The sequence below is a fragment of the Chiloscyllium punctatum genome, chromosome 39 (assembly GCF_047496795.1).
Source record: "Chiloscyllium punctatum isolate Juve2018m chromosome 39, sChiPun1.3, whole genome shotgun sequence".
In the NCBI taxonomy this organism is placed as follows: Eukaryota; Metazoa; Chordata; class Chondrichthyes; order Orectolobiformes; family Hemiscylliidae; genus Chiloscyllium; species Chiloscyllium punctatum.
Genome location: NC_092777.1, coordinates 62,777,816 through 62,793,338, shown reverse-complemented (window position 1 = coordinate 62,793,338; position 15,523 = coordinate 62,777,816). Strand labels below are relative to the sequence as shown.

Genomic DNA, 15,523 nt, shown 5'->3' with positions numbered 1-15,523 from the left:
ACTAAAAGATTGTCCCTATGTCTTTAAAATCCTCCTCTGACCTTAAAAAACATGCCATCCAGTCTCGAAATATCCCAGAGTAAAAGATACCTGCCAATGACCTTATCTGTACCCATGATTTTATAAATCTCTACACAGTCATCTGTATCATCTGGAGAATTTCATACTTGCACCATCTACCACCTCTGTGTCCTTTGTCCTCCCCAAAGTTTATTTTTTAAACTTCACTTCATATCATCAGAAACTTGAATATACTACCTTGGTTCCCTTGTCAAGATCAGTGTTGCAAACTGCAAACATCAAAGGCCCAAGTCTAAATCCTTGTGCCACTCCACAATTTACAATATAAAGTCTGAAATGGGCCATTTCTATTGTTTAATTAACCAAGTATCAAGCTCATCCACAGCAACCACAATCCCATGAGCCCAGATTGCTGTGTACCACTTGGTTGAAGCCTACTGAAAAATTAACTTCATAAAATGCCGCCCTTCAAGCCTTCTCCACTATTCAATATGATTATGGCTGACCATCCCACTCAGTACCCCATTCCCATATCCTTTGATCTCATTAGCTCCAAAGACTATATTTACAACCTTCTTGAAAGTCTTCAATGTTTCAGCCTCAACAGTTTCCTGTGGCATATCATTCACAGGCTCACACCTCTCTGGGTGAAGAATTTTCTCACCTTTATCCTAAAACACCTACCCCGTTTCCTAAGACAGTGACTCCTGTTTCTGGACTCTCCAGGAATCAAGATATCCCTCCAACATCTACCTTGTCTAATTAGATTAGAATTTCATAAGTTTGCAGTCTACCACTCAAAGCCTTTTCAAAAGCCTGAGTGAAGTCCACATGGATCACATGTACTGCTGTCTTCAATCCTCTCATTACTACTTCAAAAGAAAACATGATTTCCAACGCACAAAGTCATGCTGACTATCCTTAATTAGTCCCTGCCTTTCCAAATATATGTAAGTCCTTCTCAAAAATCGCTAATATGTAAATCCTGTCACTCAGGATCCCTCCACTACTTGCCCACCACTTATATCAGGCTCACTGATCTATAGCTCCCTGGCTTTTCCTTATCACATTTCTTAAATAGTGGCACCTCCAGGTCTTCCATCACCTCACCTGTGACTACCGATGATACAAATATCTCAGCGAGGAGCCCAGCCATCACTTTTCTCAGTTTTAGGAAAGTCACTGTCCATCTTAATGAAGAACCGACATCACACTCCACCTTAATCAAGAATTTGATACGTTCAACATGGTCTTCTTCCCCAAGGAGAAAACTTACGAACATTTCAGCAGACTGCTGAGATGGTAAATTTGTTCTACAAGGAGAAATTGAAGAGTTTGGGCCTGCACGTGAGTTTGGCACAGCGAAGGGTAACCACAATAGAGGAGATATAGAAAGGAGACAGTGAGGACTGCAGATGCTGGAGATCATAGTGAAAAAGTGCTACATTTCTGAAGAAGAGCTTATGCTCAAGACGTCGACTCTCCTGCTCCTCGGATGCTGCCTGACCATGCTTTTCCAGCACCACACTTTTTGACTATAAACACAAAGGATGCTGCCCTGGCTTGGCTCACATGCACCGAGAACCATAGCTTACAATAAGAGATTGAGATGAAGAATTCAATCAATCTGGAATGGTAAATCTTTGAAATTCTCTGAGAGAGAGGGTCAATTATTGAGCACACTCAAGTTGGAGATAGATAGATTTCTACATACTTAAAGATATCAAGCAACACAAGGTAGCACAGGAAAAATGGCAGAGATGAAAGATCTAGTTGAACTGTGGAACAGGCTCAAAAGGCCAAATGGCCTATTCTTATCTCCTTAACTCGGCATGTAAAATTAAATACAACTATTCCACTCAGGACATAGGACAGTACAGCACAGGTACATGTTCTTCAGTCCACCATGAAGCTATTTTAATTCCATCTTCTAGAACATGGCCCACATCCCCCTCTCTGCCTGGTTTATATCTATAATCTGAGCACTTCAAACTTTGCTAAGGTTTCTGCTTCCACCACCACCACCTCTGCAGTGCATTATGAACACCTACTACGCTCTTAAAAAACTTCCCTTGCACATCTCCTTTAAACAGGGAAAGTGAAAGCGACAGGGAGTATGGAGTTAAATGGAAAGATAAGCGGCAAGATAGCATATGTGCAGGCAGATTTAAACTTGAGACAGACTGGGAATGCAGCAAAAAAAGGATAACTTAGGACATCTTATGACCACCAATACCTCTAATGACAAGAAAGTTAGCATTAAGGCACTTTACCTGAATGCTCGTAGCATTCGTAACAAAGCAGACAAACTAATGGCACAGATCATTGTGAATGATTATGATGTGGTAGGCATCACAGAGACGTGGTTACGGGTGGGTGGGGGGACATCTAAGGGTTTTCAACTTATCGAAAAGACAGGGAGGTGGGCAGAGTTGCCTTGTTAGTTAGAATAAAATTAAATCTATGGCACTGAATGACAGCGTCGAATGATGTGGAGTCTGTGTGGGTGGAATTGAGGAACCACAAAGGCAAAAAAACCATAGTGGGAGATATGTACAGATCTAATAGTGGTCAGGACCAGGGGTGCAACATGTACCAGGAAATAGAAAAGGCATGGTCACGGTGATCATGGGAGACTTCAATATGCAGGTGGACTGGGTAAATAATGTTGCCAGTGAATCCAAAGAAAGGGAATTCATGGAATGCTTACAGGATGGCTTTTTGGAACAGCTTGTCATGGAGCCCACAAGGGAGCAGGCTATTCTGGACCTAGTGCTATGTAATGAACCAGACTTTATAAAAAATCTTAAAGTAAGGGAACACTTAGGAAGCAGCGATCATAATATGGTAGAGTTCAGTCTGCAGTTTGAAAGAGAGAAGGCAAAATCGGATGTAATGGTGTTACAGTTAAACAAAGGTAATTATGAGGACATGAGAGAGGAACTGACGAAAATAGACTGGAAGCAGAGCCTAGCAGGGAAGACAGTAGAGCAAAAATGGCAGGAGTTTGCGGGTAAAATTGAGGACACTGTACAAGGTTCATCCCCAAGAGAAAGATTATCCGGGGAGGGATTAGACAGCCATGGCTGACAAAGGAAGTCAGGAAATCTATCAAAGAAAAAAAGAGAGATCCTATAAAGTGGCCAAGAGCATTGAGAAATCAGAAGACTGGGAAGGCTACAAAAACAAACAGAGGATAACAAAGAAAGAAATAAGGAAGGAGAGGATCAAATATAAAGGTAGGCTAGCCAGTAATATTAGAAATGATAGTAAAAGTTTCTTTCAATACATAAGAAACAAATGACAGGCAAGAGTAGACACTGGGCCACTTCAAACTGATGCTGGACGCCTAGTGATGGGAGATAAGGAAATAGCTGGAGAACTTAATAAGTACTTTGCATCAGTCTTCACAGTGGAAGACATGAGTAATATCCCAACAATTAAAGGGAGTCAGGGGGCTGAGTTGAATATGGTTGCCATTACAAAAGAGAAAGTGCTAGAAAAGCTAAAAAGGTCTTAAAATTGATAAATCTCCTGGCCCTGATGGGCTACATCCTAGAGTTCTGAGGGAGGTGGCTGAGGAAATAGCAGATGCGTTGGTTGAGATCTTTCAAAAGTCACTGGAGTCAGGGAAAGTCCCGGATGATTGGAAGATCGCTGTTGTAACCCCCTTGTTCAAGAAAGGATCAAGGCAAAAGATGGAAAATTATAGGCCAATTAGCCTAACCTCCGTTGTTGGTAAAATTCTAGAATCCATCATTAAGGATGAGGTTTCTAAATTCTTGGAAGAGCAGGGTCAGATTAGAACAAGTCAACATGGATTTAGTAAGGGGAGGTCGTGCCTGACAGACCTGTTGGAGTTCTTTGAAGAGGTGACAAGCAGGTTAGATCAGGGAAACCCAGTGGATGTTATCTACCTAGACTTCCAAAAGACCTTTGATAAGGTGCCACACGGGAGGCTGCTGAGCAAGGGGAGGGCCCATGGTGTTCGAGGTGAACTACTGGTACGGATCGAGGATTGGCTGTCTGACAGAAGGCAGAGAGTTAGGATAAAAGGTTCTTTTTCGGAATGGCAGCCGGTGACAAACGGTGTCACGCAGGGTTCAGTGTTGGGGCCGCAGCTGTTCACATTATATATTAATGATCTGGATGAAGGGACTGGGGGCATTCTAGCGAAGTTTGTCAATGATACGAAGTTAGGTGGACAGGCAGGTAGTACTGAGAAAGTGGGAAGGCTGCAGAAGGATGTAGACAGTTTGGAAGAGTGGTCCAGGAAATGGCTGATGGAATTCAATGTGAGCAAATGTGAGGTCTTGCGCTTTGGAAAAAAGAATACAAGCTTGGACTACTTTCTAAACGGTGAGAAAATTTGTAAAGCCAAAGTACAGAGGGATCTGGGAGTGCTAGTCGAGGATTCTCTAAAGGTCAACATGCAGGTTGAGTCCGTGATTAAGAAAGCAAATGCAATGTTGTCAATTATCTCAACAGGGTTGGAATATAAAAGCACCATTGTGCTACTGAGACTTTATAAAGCTCTGGTTAGGCCCCATTTGGAGTACTGTGTCCAGTTTTGGTCCCCACACCTCAGGAAGGACATACTGGCACTGGAGCGTGTCCAGCGGAGATTCACACAGATGATCCCTGGAATGGTAGGTCTAACATATGAGGAACGGCTGAGGATCCCGGGATTGTATTCATTGGAGTTTAAAAGATTAAGGGGAATTCTAATAGAAACTTACAAGATAATACATGGCTTGGAGAGGGTGGACGCTAGGAAATTGTTTCCATTAGGCGAGGAGACTAGGACCCGTGGACACAGCCTTGGAATTAGAGGGAGTAAATTCAGAACAGAAATGCGGAGACATTTCTTCAGCCAGAGAGTGGTGGGCCTGTGGAATTCATTGCCACAGAGTGCAGTGGAGGCTAGGACACTAAATGTCTTCAAGGCAGAGATTGATAAATTCTTGATGTCACAAGGAATTAAGGGCTACGGGGAGAATGCGGGTAAGTGGAGTTGAAATGCCCATTAGCCATGATTGAATGGCGGAGTGGACTCGATGGGCCGAATGGCCTTACTTCCGCTCCTGTGTCTTATGGTCTACCATTCCCTTTCTCATTTTAAGCCTATCCTCATACATTTCCACCCTACATCAAATTTCATCAACACCAAGTAGGAAATGAGCAACTTCTTATGCTTGATTTGCATCAATTCCATGGACAAAGTGTACAGGGAGATGGCTCTCACTTTTCAAAGATTTAACACCTTGAGTGGAAAAGGAAAACAAATGGATAATGGGTTGTCAAATTACTATGAACCGAAGGGACTGGGTAAATCCATAAAACTGGGAGCAACTTTATAGCTGAGGAAACAAGCCTAAAGTGACAAATGCTACTGCGGATTTATCACTGCAGTAATTATTTTGACTGTGATAATGTACATGTAATATAATGAACTCAATAACCACTGTCAACCTCAACTGAAAGCTTTTATTAAACTTCTCCTAAACTTTTTCTTACGTCATCATGTGTACTGCGCTTTTTCATACTAAATTCTATTCACTTGTATCAAAATTACTTTGGACATTTTCCTACAACTTGGGCAAGTGGTTAACTGCTCTGGATGCAAACTTAATTATGCCCCTGGATTACAGTTTAAATCATTGATGACACCACAAAAAGTAAATGATTTGGACTGAACATTATTATATTTTTAGAGGATAATTAGTAATGAAAAGGAAACACTTTCTATCACAATGTTCATAATAGACAAAATACAAAGCACAACTCAGACAATGATCTGACATTGAGGCATTGGTCATGAATAGCCTCCAGTCAGGCAAAAAACAAAAAAGCTGTGCTGGTTCAACTGTCAAAGCACAAGCCAGCTGAGGAATTAAATGGGATTGACAACAGAATCAGGCTAGCAAGTCTGCACAATTAAATTCTTGATTTCTCAGGCTTTTCCACCCCTTGTCTTGCCCTTGAACCATACCTTAGGGTTTTCTCAATTTTACTTACCAATATTTACTCAAACTCTCATTGTTTTTATAATTTCCTTTTAAAATCTGATCCCTGAACTCAGAACTTAGTGTTTTATGTATCATTTTTACCTTCTCCTTTCCATCCAATTATATGAAAACTAACCTTTTTTCCTTGAGGGAATGCATCGACAGATCTATTGCAATCTCAAAAGCCTCCTTGCTGATTTATATATTTTTTAAAATCAACCTGTTCAAAACAGGTTTATTACACACACCTCTGGAGCAGATGGAGCTTGAACTCCAGTCTTTTGGCTCTGAGGAAGGGACACTACCAGGATATCATAAGAGCCTCACCCTGATTTAAAGTAGCTGATCCAGTATTTTAAATTGCATATTAGCTTACAGTACTTAATAAAGTTGGATTTGCTCAAATGATCATGACTACCCAATTATTCTAACAGATAATTTTTGGTTATGAAAGCTTCAGTTCAGAATTGTCCTCACTTTTGTTTGATGATTCTCCTGCACAGTCTTCATCCCTGAACTCAGTTCTGTACTTTGTCCACCCATCATCCTTTTATGTAATATTTTGTAATTATGTAATTTTTAAAAATCTAAACCAGTGCCAGATACTGGCACTGATTATTCTTTGCTTACTTTACTTTTCTGCTACTCTTCAATCTTGGGAGGTCTTGAGGTCTTCATGGTAGTTGTTTCATTTTTAAAAGTCCTGCACAACTATTTTAGACATCAAGGCTCAGAGATGCAATTAGATGTATTTTAATGAAACAGATTTAAAGTTTGCCAAATTCTGTCATTAATTGTAATTAATCAAATTTCAATTGAGTCAGACAATATTCACGCAGGTTTGTTTTAATTATCCTGAATGCTGAATTTAGATCACATTGAGATGGTTGGACTCACTGTCTCAATTTTCCAGTCAGTCCAAATGAATTATTACAAGAAATAGATCATTACAACATTCAGTTACTTACTTGCCTCAAAATCCTCTTTTTGGCAAAACCAAGTTGTAACTGAAAAGGTGCATGGATCAAGATTTTAAAAAAAACCCCAGAAGTTGGTTTTACATAGGCAATGAAGATACCAAAGGACGGCTGCCTCGACACAAAAAAGCTTATTCAACCTACATGGAAAGTGACTTTGCTTCACATCGGCCTCAAAACGACATGTAAGAGAATGCCAATAGCTCCTGAAATCATTGCTCTTCAAGAAATTTAGGTTTTTAAAAATCCAATGCATTGAGTGCAAATATTGTATGTAAAAATATTACATTTAACATGTATTTTCTACAACTATACCAGGGATTTCAGGTTATATAGACCGGAGAAGCTTGGATTTTAAAAAATTGCAGATGCTGGTGAAAGAGGCATACCATCATCTTTAGAGACAGACAGTATTTAGCAATATTCCAAATAGTCATACTGGACTCAAAATATTCCACAGATATTCCTAAACCAGCTTTGTTTTCAATATGAAAGAGAAGCTGGGCTGTTTTGCTCAACAACAAAAATACAGGAGAATCAATGTGTTCAAAAGTCAGTTAAAAAAAAAGGCAAAATAGTCTTCTAGAAAAGTCAGTAACTAGACAATAGAAATTTAAAGGTGATTGGTGAAAACAGCCAGAAACAACAAAGATTTTTTAAAAAAATGAAAATTGACCTCAAATGAAACACCAAAGATGTGGAAGCAAATGCATCAACTTTAACAAAAGGATATTAAATTCTTGCAAAGAGGAAAAAAACTAAGCTATAAGCAAAAACCATGTGCAAAGGACTAATGCTGAAGTATTATTTCATAACTTTGGCACAGGCAAAATGGGATGAATAACTTGAGCTGTATCTATGATACATATAATTCTTGTCAATATTGTACAATGTCCCATTAACATCAATAACACCTGAATAACTATGAGTATAACATTCTCAATTCAGTTACAGGACAGCAATATTTTCAGTTGTTCCCAAACCGTGGCTATTAAACATTTAATCCACTCAGCCTAAAACAGCCCCCACCTAATACTTCTGGAGAATAGTGCTATTGATTTTGTATGACATCACATATGCACATTGATGCCACTTATAGTCAGTACTCACATTAGGAAAGGGCAATGTTAGTGAGAATACGGAGATATTTGCTACTAGATTAGATGGGATTGCGGAGAAAGTGAGGACTGCAGATGCTGGAGATCAGAGCTGAAAATGTGTTGCTGGAAAAGCGCAGGTCAGGCAGCATCCAAGGAACAGGAGAATCGACGTTTCGGGCATAAGCCCTTAACGTCGATTCTCCTGTTCCTAGATGGGATTGTGGTTGACAAAGGGGAGGTTTTAACAATTTTGAAAGATCTGAAAATAGGCAAGACCCTTGGGCCGAATGGGATTTATCCTCGGATTCTCTGGGAAGCCAGGAATGAGTCTGCAGAGCCTCTGGCTTTGATATTTGCGTATTCATTGTCAACATTAGTGCCAAAAGACTGCAAGATAGCAAATGCTGTTCCCTTGTTTAAGAAGGGGAGTAGGGACAACCCTGGTAATTATAGGCCAGTGAGCCTTACTTCGGTTGTGGACAAGATGTTGGAAAAGGTTATGAAGAGATAGGATTTAAAATCATCTGGAAAGGAATAGTTTGATTAGGGATAGTCACTGTTTTGAGAATGTGAAGTTGTGCCTAACTAACCTTAGACTTCTTAAAGCAAGTGACAAACAGGTCAATGAAGGCTAAATGGTTAATAGCATGTATATGGATATCAATAAGGCATTTGATAAGGTTCCACACGATAGGCCATTGCACAAAATAGAGTTTCTAGTTTGAAGGTGATTTAACGGTTTGGATCAGAAATTGGATAGCTGTAAGACAGAGGGTAGTGGTTGATGGGAAATGTTCACCTGGAGCTCGGTTACCAGTGGTGAGCCGCAAGGATCTGTTTTAGGGCTAATGCTGTTTGTCATTTTTATAAATGATGTGGATGAGAGTGTAAAGGATAGGTTAGTAAATTTGTGGATAACAGTAAGGTATACAGAGGTGTGGATAGTGCTGAAGGATACAACCGAAGGATTGTGGGTTACAGAGGGACAAAGCTAAGATACAGAGCTAGGCTGAGAAGTGGCAATTGAAGTTTAATGCAGAGAAGTGGCAGGTGATTCACTTTTGAATTAGTAACAGGAATGCAGAGTACTGGACTAATGGTAAAACTCTTGGCAGTGTAGATAAACAGAGACCTGTGTCCAGGTGCATTAATCCCTGAAAGTTGCCACCCAGGTTGATAGGGTTGTTAAGGCAGCATACGGTGTTGGCGTTTATTGGTAGGGAGATTTGAGTTGAGTTGCGGAGCCACAAAGTCATGCTTCAGCTGTACAAGACACTGGTAAGGCTACACCTGGAGTATTGCGTACGGTCTGGTCACCGCATTATAGGAAGGATGTGGAAGCTTTGGAAAGGGTTCAAAGGAGATTTATTAGGGTGTTACCTGGTACGGAAGGAAGGTCTTCAGGGGAAAGACTGAGGGAACAGAGGCTATTCTCATTGGAGAGAAGGTTGAGAGGTGACTTAATCGAGACATATAAGAAAATCAGAGGGACAGTGAGAGCCTCTCTCCTCGGATGAAGGCTAACACAAAGGGACGTAGCTTTAAATTGAGGGTTGATAGATTTAGGACAGATATCAGGGGTAGTTTCTTTACTCAAAGTAGTAGGGGTGTGGAATGGCCTGCCTGCAGCAGCAGTAGACTCGCTGACGTTAAGGGTATTTAAATGGGCATTGGACATTCATATGGATAATAATGGAATGGTCGGTGCAACAGAGGGCCAAAGGGCACATACTGCGTTGTAACATTCTATAGATTAAGATCGTCCACAGCAATGTGATTAAACAGTGAAAGAAAGTGACAACTGTAAAACAAACTGAACAAAATTAGGATGGTTAATACAATAAAGATACCGATGGTTGCAAAGATTGTTAAAAACAAATATAGAGCACAGTATTCAAAGTAACTGGACACGACTGTTTGTGTATAAGGCGGAGGCCTTAGAATATATACTCTGAATCAGCCCCTGAAATTTGAATTCAAAGTTTGAGAAACAACCCAATCTCAAGAAAAGAAACGTTGGGACAAGAAACACCAGACAAAGATCAACTTTATTTAAAATATGCAACATTTTCCAAACCTTAAGTTTGAACAATTAACTGATAGAGAAAAACTAACTTTTCTTGTAAATCTGATATTTGCAACAAACTATGTCTAGCTGATTTGTCTATTTCTCCTATTTACCTACAGTCAACAAATGTAAACCCAAAATCTGAGGAATTAATGCAAATGCAGACATCAAGATAAGCCGAGGTCCTTAACAGGGGTATTCAAACTGAGGTTTATGGGTGACCAGAAGTTTCAGAGCCCAGACATCTGGCCCTTGTTTAAGTAAACTTGGGTCATACTGGTACTTTGTTTAGATATTGAGTTGTCCTGTTTCTGTCTGGAGGTTTAAAAAGGAATTATTTTTTAAACCAAGTGAGATGCCAGAGTTATAAATTCAAAACCAGAATACTCCTTTTCCACTTCGTCAACTGAGGCAAATGCCCAATAATGGTAATATTGTTTTAAATTTTATATGTAGAGTCTGAGACTCCATAGTGTACAGCTAATTTTCCCTTAAAGGTAGGGACCTTGCATATGCTACATCAATTTGAAATTCTTAGGTCAGATACTTAATTGGGTCCCAGACATCAAAACAAACCTTTGTGTATAGCTAAGTAAAAGCTACACTCATGGTATCAGTGTTCTCAAAAGGGGATCTTCAGATGCTTGTTGCAAGTCATAAAAATATCTATAAACAAAATTTATTTGGCTCTAATGTGATTACAACCAACAGTCTGTTGCAGTGCTACTTACCACCTTGAATCGAGGTAGTCTCAATACTTCAATACACTGCAGTGACAGACATAGGTTTGCACTTATGACTCCCAATGAACATCAGATTTTGATCAAGTCACAATGAGCACCTGCTGTGCAAAGACCTACGATGTCCCCATAGTAGACAGGACAGATCCAAGCAACCAGCTTCTAAAGTCTTATCTGTGCTATGCTCTGATCAGAACTCTACTACCCTACACACTTAATGCAGAGCTAGGGCAGAAGAAGAAATGGTACCTAACTTCAGTTCCAAGTGGGCAAAGTGCCAATTGAGACGGAGTCAAATAATCACTAATTAAAGGTTCTGCTATTTTGTTACATATTATGGCAAACTAAGAGGAAGTGATTTATAAACTTATCATCATCAATTAAGGCATCCAGACTAAGTCAATAAATTAAAATTAGCATCAAAATTCAGTTAAGAGTTATCACGTACATAATGTTGATTGGTTTTGATTACATTTTAGTGTTCTGGAGAAGTTTGGTAAACGAACTGAGCAGACCAGTACAACAGAAAAAACAACTAGACAGTATCATGATTGAACAGCCTAGATTCCTGTTTAACACTGGATGTAATTAATGTTATCTATTTTCTGAAAATTACTCGAGTATGTACCTATATTAATTAGGGCCTGGATATAGGCAAACATTGATGTGGTCTTTGAAGGAATTCATTGCTTGAAGAGATCTTGTTCAAAACACCTCGTAAATGGTCACGAAGGCATGGGTTCTTCATTTCGAAGAACTTTTCTTCTGGGTTATGTCAATTCAATTGTGTTTGCATTCTTCTCCCTCACACACCCCCTTCCCCCAACCACTTGTCGCAATAATTGAGATATCAATAAAAGAGGTACATTGATCAGACAAAAAGGACTTCCCAGCAAGCTTAGAGGAAAGAAAATAAATTTGCACGTGTTATACCCAAATAATGAATTGGTTGCTTACAGATTTGTTATTGTGACATGGTGGTATTGTATTAGTAAATCCAATTCAACTTTGGATATACTGAGACCTTTAATCCAAAGAATTCCTAGAATTTATCAAAATTGACAAATCAGTACATTGCTTGATAAAATTAAAGTCAGTTATAAAAAATGCAGATTTGTGTCAACTGGATGCAATTGGTACAGTTCTATTTTGCCGACAGTAAAACCTATATTAAATGTTACACTTTAAAAAGGCTGTACAAATATAGCCTAAATTTTCATTTACATGGATCACCTCTGCCATTTTCTGGGAGTACACCACACTTTGATAAAACGAACAAAGGAAAGCTTTTAAAGTCAAAAGGAAATATAGGATATAAACTTGTTCATTAGGAAAAGGATACTGCCTCCAGTTTCTCACACTTCATATCCTGATGACTTAGTAGACTGCTAAAATAAAAATGCATTTTATGTAGCATATCATAATTCTACAACATTTTGCCCTTGGAAGTTAACACAATGTTTGTGCAACAAAAAAAAAGGGTGATAGAAGTTTGAAAACTTATAAGTAGCCAACAAGTTTGAGTCACTAATTTAATGCATATTGCCAAGACACCATTCTCAAAACACTTCTTGGGTAATCACCAGAATTGCTGCTCGGTTTAGATACAGCTAGTGACCATACATGATGATAAGGGTTAGAATTTTTGCAACTTGAGTTGTACCATTTCCAGGAATATGCTGAGACAGTAGTGCTCCAGTCAGTTTTATTATGATATTGCAACATAGGTGCCCTACTTAAGGATTTCTTGTCACCAGCTTCATTAATTGAATAAAGGCCCGCACAAAACCATTTGCACATTTCCAACAACTGAACAAAAACCGTAAAGAAATGCAGTAGATGGGTGCGTTGCCGAGACATAAAAGCGGATTGGTCTTCCCGATGCTGCATGTGGGCTGGGGGTGGGTTGGATAAAAAGTAATATATTCATCAATTATAGTTTATCTTAATCTTTGTCATTTGCTCCCTTCTTCCAGGAAGGTACCAACTCTTAGAGTACAGTTTCTTGAGCACTAGTATTCATTCCTCCTATGAGGTTAGACAATGGCCATTAATTGACTATTGAGTGTGGAAATCATTGCAATTCAGACAGATCTGAAGACCAAAGACTTCCTGGAAAAATCTGCTTAATAAACTCAGTAGATGAACAAGTAAGTTTGGGACTTCTATATTCAGTGCCCTGCCTGAGTATTTACCCAACAAGACTTCAAATTTTAGCTAATGTCTGATGCGATCCTTTATTATATTTGGTAGAATATATTTAGAAATCAACCAAAATTCAGATAAATGGCCATAAAAATAAGCATTCAGCACAAAGGTCTGTTCTTTTCAGATTCTTACAGAACCACTTATAGCAGAAAGTGTTGTATTGCAGCCGTATACATGACCACTCAATAAAGGTTTTACTGTCGATCACTAATTTTTTTTATAAAAAAAGTGATTAGACATTAGTTCTGAATGTGCTTTTCGAAGGAAACTTCCACCACTAATATTCACACTGTTTAGAGACAACGGATACTTACAGATTAAACTAACCTGTACTGCCAGAGCTCTTGGCATTTCCTTTCCTACACGTTAAAAAGCAAGTGACGGAACGCTGCTGTTATAGTTAACTGAAACAAAAATTATGTTGAAGAAAATCTCAGTTTCGGGTGCAGGGAACTTCCATATTAATATAAGCTGAACATTTGAGAACCCATTCATCTGAATGGAAATCACTGATAACTTAAAAAAAGTTTGCAACATTGCAAATTAGAGGGTGACATTTTCCATTCAGTGCTGACTTAGCACTGAACACCAACATTAGCATTAATATTAACATGGCCAAACCAAATTCTTGGTACCATTTTACCACTGGCTTTCACCATGGTTAAGTGCCAAATGGAATATAAGGAAAATGAAATAAATATACTTAGACATAAACTACACTAATCAAATGAAATTAAATATACTCAACTGTCCAAAACTTAATGCAGAAAACACTAGCATAAGGGCACTAAATGAATTAATGGATCCTGCAAATTCCAGTTTGTGGCATACTTCAGAAATTAGGCAGGTAATTTTTTATTAAGGAGAGGAACATATTTCAATCTTGATATTTTATGCCTTGAAGCCATGCAATAAAGGAATTTCTCCCTTTAATATACTTGTTCTAATGCTAGACAGATAACTGCATCAAAACTGAAACCTTGCACTTAAATAACGATAGAAACCATTACGTTTATTCATTTGTCCTGTGCTGCATAGGAACATTATGCTGCAAGATAAAACATTCACACAACTTAAGGCTGCAAAACAAATAAAGCAGAATTCGTTATTGCATCTCAGTCCCAACTAATAATTCTAACCCACTCGTAGCCACTCAAATTACAAGTTCCAATCCCCTTCCCCAACTTAGCAATATTGTGTAGCCCATCTCTGCTTCACAGCTTCTTTAACAACATGAAATCAGTTGACTTTTTGGAAAGGATTAGAAGAAATGCAGTTCTGAAATCTAAATAGAAATTAAGTTAGTCAGAAGCTTGAAGTTTGCCATTACAATAAAGGTTTCAAACTTTTGGGGTCACTATTTCAATCTACAAAGACATGTGGGTGGCTGGCACTGTTGCCTCACGGTACCAGGATCCCGAGTTCAATTCCAGCCTGGGATGACTGTGTGTGGAGCTTGCATATTCTCCCTGTGCCTGCGTGGGTTTCCTGCCACAGTCCAAAGATGTGCAGGTTAGTGGACTGGCTATACTAAAATTGCCCATAGTTCCCCAGAGATGAGCAGGCTGGTGGATTACTTATGGGAAATATGGGGGGTTGGGTGGCATGCTCTTCAGAGGGTCAGTATGGACCGGATATGCCAAATGCTGCCACACTGTTGGGACTCTATGACCTGGTCCTTTTGAAATCATTAGTCTCAAATTCTGAGAGAAACATTTTGCGTGTTCATCGGAAATTAATACAATCAAACTTGCACATACAAAACATGATCATACATTACAAGTTTAGCAGTCTTTAAAAATCATGTGAATCTTCTCTCTGGATGGTGCTTGCCATGCTGGGCTAGTTTCAAGACCAGATGACTTCCAGTATTTAGCACAAGCTTTTCTTCAGAGAAACGGATAGCAAACATTAAGGTGACATCACATTACCCTTCATAAGTAGGGCAGGCCATGTATAAAAAAAATTCCTTTCAGACCCAACTGACATTAACTTGCTATTAATGAAACATGTTGAGTCTGCAGTCTTTGCTTCAGTTCTGTTTGAGCGAAGTTAACTTTTAAAAGCAATATACTTTACCCCAGCCAGTGAGCTGACTTGTTCGGATAATATCACCCCAATCAATCTTTAACAGTAATGATGTTCATTTTGGATAGAATGTTTGGGACACAACAGAAGGCAATGAGAGATTGTTTATTCACAGAGTGTCCCAATTATTAACCCACCACGCTAGCAGTTAGGTTAGAAGACAGACTGGAGTCCGGAGTGTTTAGCCAGCTTAAATTAAGATTGATGGAAAGGAAAAAGGGAGATGATGATTAACAGGTACCCATAAGAAAACGTAAAATTATTTAATTAATATAAAACATAAAATGATAGCTGAGGAATGGCTGAGTTATTA

At 39.0% G+C, this 15,523-nt stretch overlaps 1 protein-coding gene across 14 annotated transcripts in view; it reads right to left on the bottom strand.

The window, feature by feature from the left end:
• The window catches only part of LOC140464146 (BUB3-interacting and GLEBS motif-containing protein ZNF207-like), a 63,535-nt gene that overhangs the window by 16,426 nt on the left and 31,586 nt on the right, over window positions 1-15,523 (bottom strand). For 10 of the 14 annotated variants that reach the window (XR_011954867.1, XR_011954866.1, XR_011954858.1 and 7 more), the window contains one exon: window positions 10,136-13,526. The exons of 2 other annotated variants lie outside the window; for them this stretch is intronic. The gene's annotated coding sequence lies outside the window, so the exon portion shown is untranslated. Of the gene's footprint in view, window positions 1-10,135; window positions 13,527-15,523 lie in introns of those variants that run through there. 2 more of the 14 variants (XR_011954859.1, XR_011954860.1) reach the window with 2 other exon arrangements.